Raw genomic sequence first — 7,999 nt, forward strand, 5'->3', positions numbered from 1 at the left:
GTGTCCATTCTGTATTACTTGCTTCTCTTTTTCTGTATATAACCTTTCCCATTCAACAACACTATCATTGCTCTTGCTATACATTTTAAAACAGCAGGATAAAACGCTTAGCTCATAGCACTTGCTACCACCCCAAAAAAAGTATGTTTTTTTTTCCCTAGATCTGTTTTTATTCAGTCTTGTTTCTGATCAGACCAGACCAAAGCTTCTAGAGACTTGCAGAATCCCTCTGTTGTATTTGCAGAGGGAAACAACAGTTCTACTTACTTTCATATAGAGATATGCTCTGCATTTCCTAACTAAAGACATAAATTAGACATTTTTTATACCTATTGTATAATCCCAGACATCTTTTTGCCCTGGTGGCTTCTTGCTTTGTAATCAGCAACGGTCCTCTACTGTCCCCCATTTGCAGCAGGGAAACAATTCGAACATTTCACTCTGTCCCACTTTCAGGTGCCGCAGCATCCCATAATTTTCTGCAATTTCTTAGAAGCTCTTTTCTATATCCTTCTTTATATGTACAGTGTAAACTCCTGTTATTTATTTACCTTTTGGATGACAATCTACTTATTGATTCTCCTTATGTAACCCCCCTGCCCTCCCCACTAACCCAGATATTTTACATTTAGGAGTCTCCAGTATAAAGAAAGCATGTGCCCTCTCTAGGTCTATGAAGTTTTGGGAATAATTTTCGACTACAACTTTTTCTATGTTTTACAGTACCACAGCCCAGCCTTGGTCACATTATTAAAATCTTCTCCACCTTTCTGCTCTCACCCTTGAATAGGTGTAATTTTCCTCTCTTGTAGGTTATTTCAGTTACATTGTGAGCATCATTCTACTGGATTGTCATTTTGTCTCTACATAGGATGGACAAAATAATGGAAAAAAAACAAGCAATATGTTAATATTTATTAACTAATGAGGGGTTGTGCCAGGTTTTGCCTTCAGAATAGCTTCAGTCATTCTTGGAATACTGTTATACAAGTTTCAAACTTCTAGTGAGATGTTGGACTGGACCATTCTTCATTATGGAAGCCTACAATTCTTACAGAAATGAAGGTGGTGGAAATCTTCTCCACACTCTAGTTCCAATAAAGCTCCATGACGTTTAGATCTGGTGATTGGGGAGGGCAAAAAAGACATTTCATTTCCTAATCTCCTAGTATTCATGAAAGCACTGTTGAATTTAGCAGTGTTCATGGGGGTGCTATTGTCTTGGAATATGAGAACATCTTGAGGAAAAAGTATTTGTGCTTAGTACACTTAAATAATCACACAAAATGGTTTTGTATTCCTTGGCTGTAATTCTACTAGGCAAAGTAATAACTAGAACAATTGACTCACACAATTGGCTGCCCATACCATAAAAAGATCCACCACCTTGTTAAACAGTAGGGAACAGGCAGTGTGGGTTCAAGGCTTCTTTAGGCTTTCCCTGATCATATACTAATCCAGATCAAGGAAAAATAGTAAAAGATGATTCATCAGACTATACTTCTTTCTTCCACTCTACAGAAGTCCTTGGTTTTCTGCTCATTACACTGATTTAGCATCACTGCACATTAGCCCTGGTTACAAGCAGTTTCTGAATGGCAACCTGACCATAATTTTTAGCTTTGCAAAGCTCACAACCTACAGTTTTTCTTCAGAGTAGGTCATGGAGGTGTAGATTAAATTCTTTGTTTTGTGATTTTTAGCAACTATCCTGTTGACTGTCCATCTGTCTCTGTAGTTGAGCTTCAACTTGCAACCACTGTCCCTCTTTCCTGATGCTGTTTTCCCTGTTGGACAGTGTTTTCCCTTATGATTTCTGACACTGTTCCAATTGACACGTTACATAACTTTTTTTTCTGCGACTGATGCACCTGAATTTTTGGCACTGACTGTTTGACCATTTTCAAAATCTGTATATTAAAGTGTTGATTTTAAGACATGTTTTATGGACTGATAAATCAGGCTAAGTTGTTCATACTGACTATTTTAGGCTCAATTCCATTATCAGTCCCAACAGGTTCCTATTACTACTATTCCCTTTGTTCATTCAGCCATCTCATTTGTTGATATTCTGCATTGGTTCCTACATCACTCCCCCCACACACAGTGTGCTACTTAAAGCTGGTTTCAGTGGTGCTCACTTCTTTTCTACACTGTTTGTCTGGTCTTTTGACACTTATCACCTAAAGCACATGCATAATGAACTCTCTCATTTGTGTTTGTGTTTCTGGAGCTATTTTGGGAGATGGGTCATCAGCCAGCAGCCATATCACCTTGCAACTCGCAACTGGCAACCCACTGCAGCTAAGCAGGTGTGAGCCTGGTCTGTACCTGGATGGGAGACCTGGGAAAAACTAAGGTTGCTGCTGGAAGAGGTGTTAGTGGGGCCAGCAGGAGGTGCTCACCCTGCAGTTTATGTGGGTCCTAATGCCCCAGTATAGTGACGGGGACACTATACTGTACAGAGGCACCGTCTTTTGGAGGAGACTTAAAACCGAGGTCCTGACTCTCTGTGGTCATTAAAAGATCCCAGGGTGTTTCTCAAAAAGAGTAGGGGTGTAACCCCAGCGTCCTGGCCAAATTTCCCATTGGCCCTTACCAATCATGGCCTCCTTATAATCCCCCTCTATGAATTGGCTTCATCACTCTGCTCTCCTCCCCACTGATAGCTGATGTGTAATGAGCGTTCTGGCACACTGTGGCTGCCGTCGCATCATCCAGGTGGATACTGCACATTGGTGGTGGTGGAGGGGAGTCCCCATTACATGTAAAGCACTGAGTGGAGTGTCCAGAAAAGCGCTATATAAGTGTAAGCAATTATTATTATTATGGGTCAGTCACTCATCAGCTAGGAAAGTTATGCCAAATAACCTACATGTGATTACTGTCACGCCCCACACTCTCCCTCGCAAACGCCATTACATTCCCAAACCCACTGTTTCACGATCTCATTCCTAACTGAACCCATCACATTCTCACAGGCACCAGATTCCACAGATTCTCACTCCTGAACCAATTATTCAACTAGGTCCCTCTCCCTTCAGTATTTAAATTTCCCTCACGCACTAAACCATGCTCACTATTGAAAGGCCTCCCTTAGAGGTTTTTAGTGCGTGTTTTTGTCTTGTTGGATTTCGTGGTTTTTGGACTTAACTTTTCCCTTTTTGATCTCGTCTCTTGAATTTCGCCTTTTGGATTATCTTCTCAGTTTGTCTATGCTCTTTCTGGTTAACTGATCTCTAGCTTCTCCTATCGACCTTGCTTCTGGATCCTACTATAGCAATTATTTTACAAAATAATAGTTGTTAGCATGATAATCAGTAGTGTACAGTAGCTTTTCCTGTCTGTCCCTTTCATTTTTCAATTGCTTATAGACTTTCCAAATTCATTGCTTCACCTAATTCTTGATTGGACTTTATCTTCATGACCTGATCAAAGTGTTTGATCTCAGTTCAGTTGATTACTTCATTACCCCCTTTTGGTTTCTGGTTGAGGGAGAACATAATCTTCTGGCTTAGACTCCTCTCACCTTTAGCACCAATATGGGATATTTTGATTTACTTGTTATGCTTAATATTTTTTTTACTTTGTTTTGCTACCATAATATCTTTAAATTCACTGCCAACTACAGTCGTATTATTATTGCTATTTCTCTACAATTGGACTACCACCTTGACTCGGACTTCTATTGCCGACTGCCCTCAGTTTTGAAGACTGAGGGCTCTTTAAAACCACCCACCGTCCCCTGATCCAAGATTTCTCTCCCAGCTTTTGTTGTGTCATCCCAGCTTTCACTGAAATGTTTATAAGGTATTCCTCATTACAGCTTACTGCATCTTAAATGTAATTATTTCCTTGTAAAATCTATATTGGGATATTGGGATAATACATCCTAAGAGATACGTCCACCACAATTCTGGACACTATTTTCTTCCTACCTCTATGAGCAGTGTTACTGTGCCTACAGTACTACTATACCTCCTCCCTGCATGTCTAGTTTTACTTCCTTCTACTTTTACATGTCTGTTTTTACTTCCTTCCTTCCTTCTAGTTTCTCTCAACTTGACACTGCATGTCTTAATAATTGGTATTACTTATGAAATCCACCACTTGTTTATTAGATCTCATTCCCAGTGCTTTATTTCAGTTCTGATTTTCTGCCTTCTGCCCTGTTGTCCTCTACACAATGAAAAATCATTGAGCACTGGAGTGGTACCAATGGCCTTTAAAACAGTTGCAGGCAGTTGCCCTGGTGTCAAAAAAATTGGATTTGACTCTGGACAACCTAAACAATATGTGCCCTGTATCCAACCTGTCTTTTCATGCAAAGATTTTGGAATGTGCTGTTATAATTCAGTTAAATAATCTCATAGCAAATAACATCTTTAGACTCTTCCAATCTGGTTTCAGACATACGGAACAAAAACTGCTCTGTTTAAAGTCACTAAAGATTTTCTTATTGCTTCTGATTCTGGATATGTTTCTATGCTTATTCTCCTAGACCTCATTGATGCTTATGACACTTTTAACCATGACATCTTACGTTCTATTCCTAAGTCTGTTTTGGAGTTTCTGACGTTGCTCTTAAATGATTCAAGTCTTACCTTAGTGATAGCTGACACTTTGTTTCTCCTGGAGTTTTAAGTTCTGAAGTTGAGTTTGTTAAATCTAGTGTTCCTCAGTGCTCGATAAAGGGCCCCTACTATTCAGCATGTTCCCACTTGTTCAGCTTTTAAGATTACATTGTCAAAATTATCATTTATGTGCTTTTGATACTCAAATCTATGTCTTTACTAAATCTGAAATCTTGAAGTGGCTGTCTCTGTTCTGTGTATCTGTACCTCTGACAGTAACCTGGATGACTCAAAATTTTCTTCATTTAAATTGTGACAAGACTGTCATACTTCTAGGCACCTCCCATCAACTATGTAAAGCCATTGCAGTAATGTTATCTGTGGGTTGCAGCTCTGTACTTGAATTTCAATCTAAATTGAAGAACTTGATTTGACTGTGATATTTTGATTGTGATATTTCATCCAGGCTTGACATTCGACCCAAGTGTGCAAAATATTGTAAAAACATCATTCTTCCACCTCAGCCAGAAGGTATCCTATGTTGTCACAGAATGTTGCTAAAAAGTTGGTCATCACATTTTTTCTTCTTTGGAATACGTTACTGTAATGACCTATTCACTGGGGTGTCTAGATCCACATTTAATAAATTTCAGTATGTCCAAAATAGTGCAGCCAGAATCCTGACCCAGTTGTTTTAGTGGTTTCCTATCATGTTTTGTGCTGGCTTCACTATCCCCATGCTGACCTATAAGGCTCTACATGCCTTGGCACCTCAGTACCTCTCTGGTTTATTAATTTCTTACTCCCCACCTCACAATCTTTGTTCATCCAGTTTTGATCTTCTGTCTGTCTCCCAAGCCCACCTACATTCTATTGGAGACAGGGCCTTCTCTTGCTAGGTGCTTCTCTTGCCCCTTAGCTCTGGAATTCTATCCCTAAGGATATCAGAGTGTCACCTTTGCTGGGCACTTTCAAAACTTTTTCTTTAGAACAGCTTTTATTTATTTGATTCTGTGTCTTCCACTTTACATCTCTACTGCATTCCAAACCTTTCTTGTAATTGTGTTGATTCTGTTATCTCCCCTCCTTTTAAGCTTTTTTTCTTACTGTAAATTCTTTGAGAAGCCATTTTTTAAAGACATTGCTTAAAATTATAGGCATTTAAGGGCATTTATTTAAAAGTGAATTCTTAGTAGTAGTTGTTTTTCTCAGTCTAAGCTAGATGCTTGAGAAGGGCCACAGATGTCAATAAGTGGTGTCAGTATAGTATTGATAAATAGAAGAGCAGTGCCTATATGAAAGTTTGTCATCAGCTGTGCTGATTTCATTAACTTGGCAAATCTGTCTTTGTACTATCTTTTAGCCTTCCTTCTTTGACCTCTTCATGTCTCCCGAATTCGAGTCCTGAATCCATACCACTGATCTAAGATCACATCTTAGGGAAGGTATTACTTCTTAAACTGTTGTGTGGCCTAAATACAAGAGTAGGGGAAGTGATAAACTTCAAACATGGTGACTTCAGAGAGACAAATATGAGAACAAAAAGCTGCTTCCGTGACTTTCTGTTCTCTCAGTATCCTTTGCAGGTGAGCCATTGTCCAGTCTCTGATATTGGGTTAACGGAATTTGGAAACAGAGAGCCTTGCCATGTGAAACAGATGCAGTTGGGTGCTGGCTGTGTGTCATATCATTTTATCAACCACCTTTTTCTAATATCTCCAGCCTTTTTGTCCACAGTTCCTTTAACAACCTACTGTATGGCTGCCATTTACTCAGGCACCTTTTTCTTTTTAAAAGAAGCAAGAATCTGTATCACCTGAAAATATGTCCAATAGCAAGCAATTACAGTATATAGCCCCTTTGGCCATTTCAAGACGACCAGGAATGTATCATGTGTATCTATCAATCTTACTTATTGCATATATTGCAGAAAGTGCCCTGTCATTGACATTGGCAAAACAGGAAAAACAGAATTTATTTCAGCCTTCTTACATATAGAACAGCAAACTGAAGTAAAGAGCTGATATACAAATATATACTCCTCAGGAATCACAAGTGTTAGTATGTGCTGACCCATTCTCATTACTTTGGACAAGACCAGTCTTATGGATAATGCCATACTTTAACATTCAGGTATGGCAGTGTATAGTCATTGTGGTGTACTGACCCTCTTGAATTGGACTCAGGAGTAATGACAACCACCTACATTGGTCATCACCAGTGTTTTCCAATGTTGACATTCAAGGAATTTTCATTTGTAAAGGTTTGCCAATATTGAATTATTGTTAATTCAATAGAATTTACACAACAGTGTAATTAGTAGGGAAATATGCTCAGCTGTGGAGTAGGATAATCACTCTGTAGCAGAATGGATGAGCTGGGACTGTGGAAATGGGGTAATGTTGCAACAGTCCCTGGGAAGCATTCCCCGCATTTTAATGAGTAAATTAGGGAACTGGCTGCACCTGGGGACACCAGCTCCCTATAAAAGTACTCACTTTGGGATCAGAGTTTGTCTGTCAAGACCCTCACAGTCACAGGAACAGTGAGTGCAAAAGATTTCAGGGTAAGATTACTGGGAGGCATTTGTTTAAAAATTATAGTATATTTGAGTGGAGTGAATTCTGGCAAAGACTATAACTTATCAAATATCAGCTTTGGTTGTTTCTGTGTTGGCTCACTGGTGAGAAAGAAGAGCAAGACCAGCTAAATTGAATCAATGGGTAAGGAACCTCCACTGCTACAGGGGTTGTAATGGGAAGTTACAGGGAGTGTAACATCGGTGTGGTTTCCTGGGCTGTTTGATCTCCCTCTATAAGGTTGGGTTTATGTGCAGATCCACATGCTATGCTACCATCAAGGGGCATCTGTTACTGTACATACTCGTATGAAAAGAGTGTTTGTAGCTCACTGTTTTGTTAATAGACAAGAAAATGGAAGATTAGTAGTTCAAAAGTGTGCTATTGATGGAAGGCTCCACATGTTAATACAATTTGCATTATGTTAACAACATTCTGTCTGTGTTTAGTAAGATTTCAAAGTAGAGCTAGGTCTCAGTTTGTTTGTTTTTTTGTGTTGACCATGCACAGAAATGTCAGTAACCTTCTGGGACCTTTGTTTATATCCGTGGCAGAGCTCCAAATAGGAATCTTGATTTTCCACAAAAACGTGTGAGTGTGTGTGTCCAGCAATGGACTGTGAACCTGTTGCTTTCCAGGAAAGACTTTGGCTCCCCTATTACCTTCAGTTGGATAAAGCAGTCAAAAACAGGATGGATATTAATGGATTAACACAATTAAATTTGATAAAACAACCTAAAGACAAGACATGATATGCAATAGTGTTTTAATGGCTACTCTGTAGGCATGCTTGTTTTTCAATGCATTGTCTTTTTATGTCTTATATGGAATGATTCTATGTTCAAT

The sequence above is a fragment of the Atractosteus spatula genome, chromosome 11 (genome assembly GCF_055471065.1).
Source record: "Atractosteus spatula isolate fAtrSpa1 chromosome 11, fAtrSpa1.hap1, whole genome shotgun sequence".
In the NCBI taxonomy this organism is placed as follows: Eukaryota; Metazoa; Chordata; class Actinopteri; order Semionotiformes; family Lepisosteidae; genus Atractosteus; species Atractosteus spatula.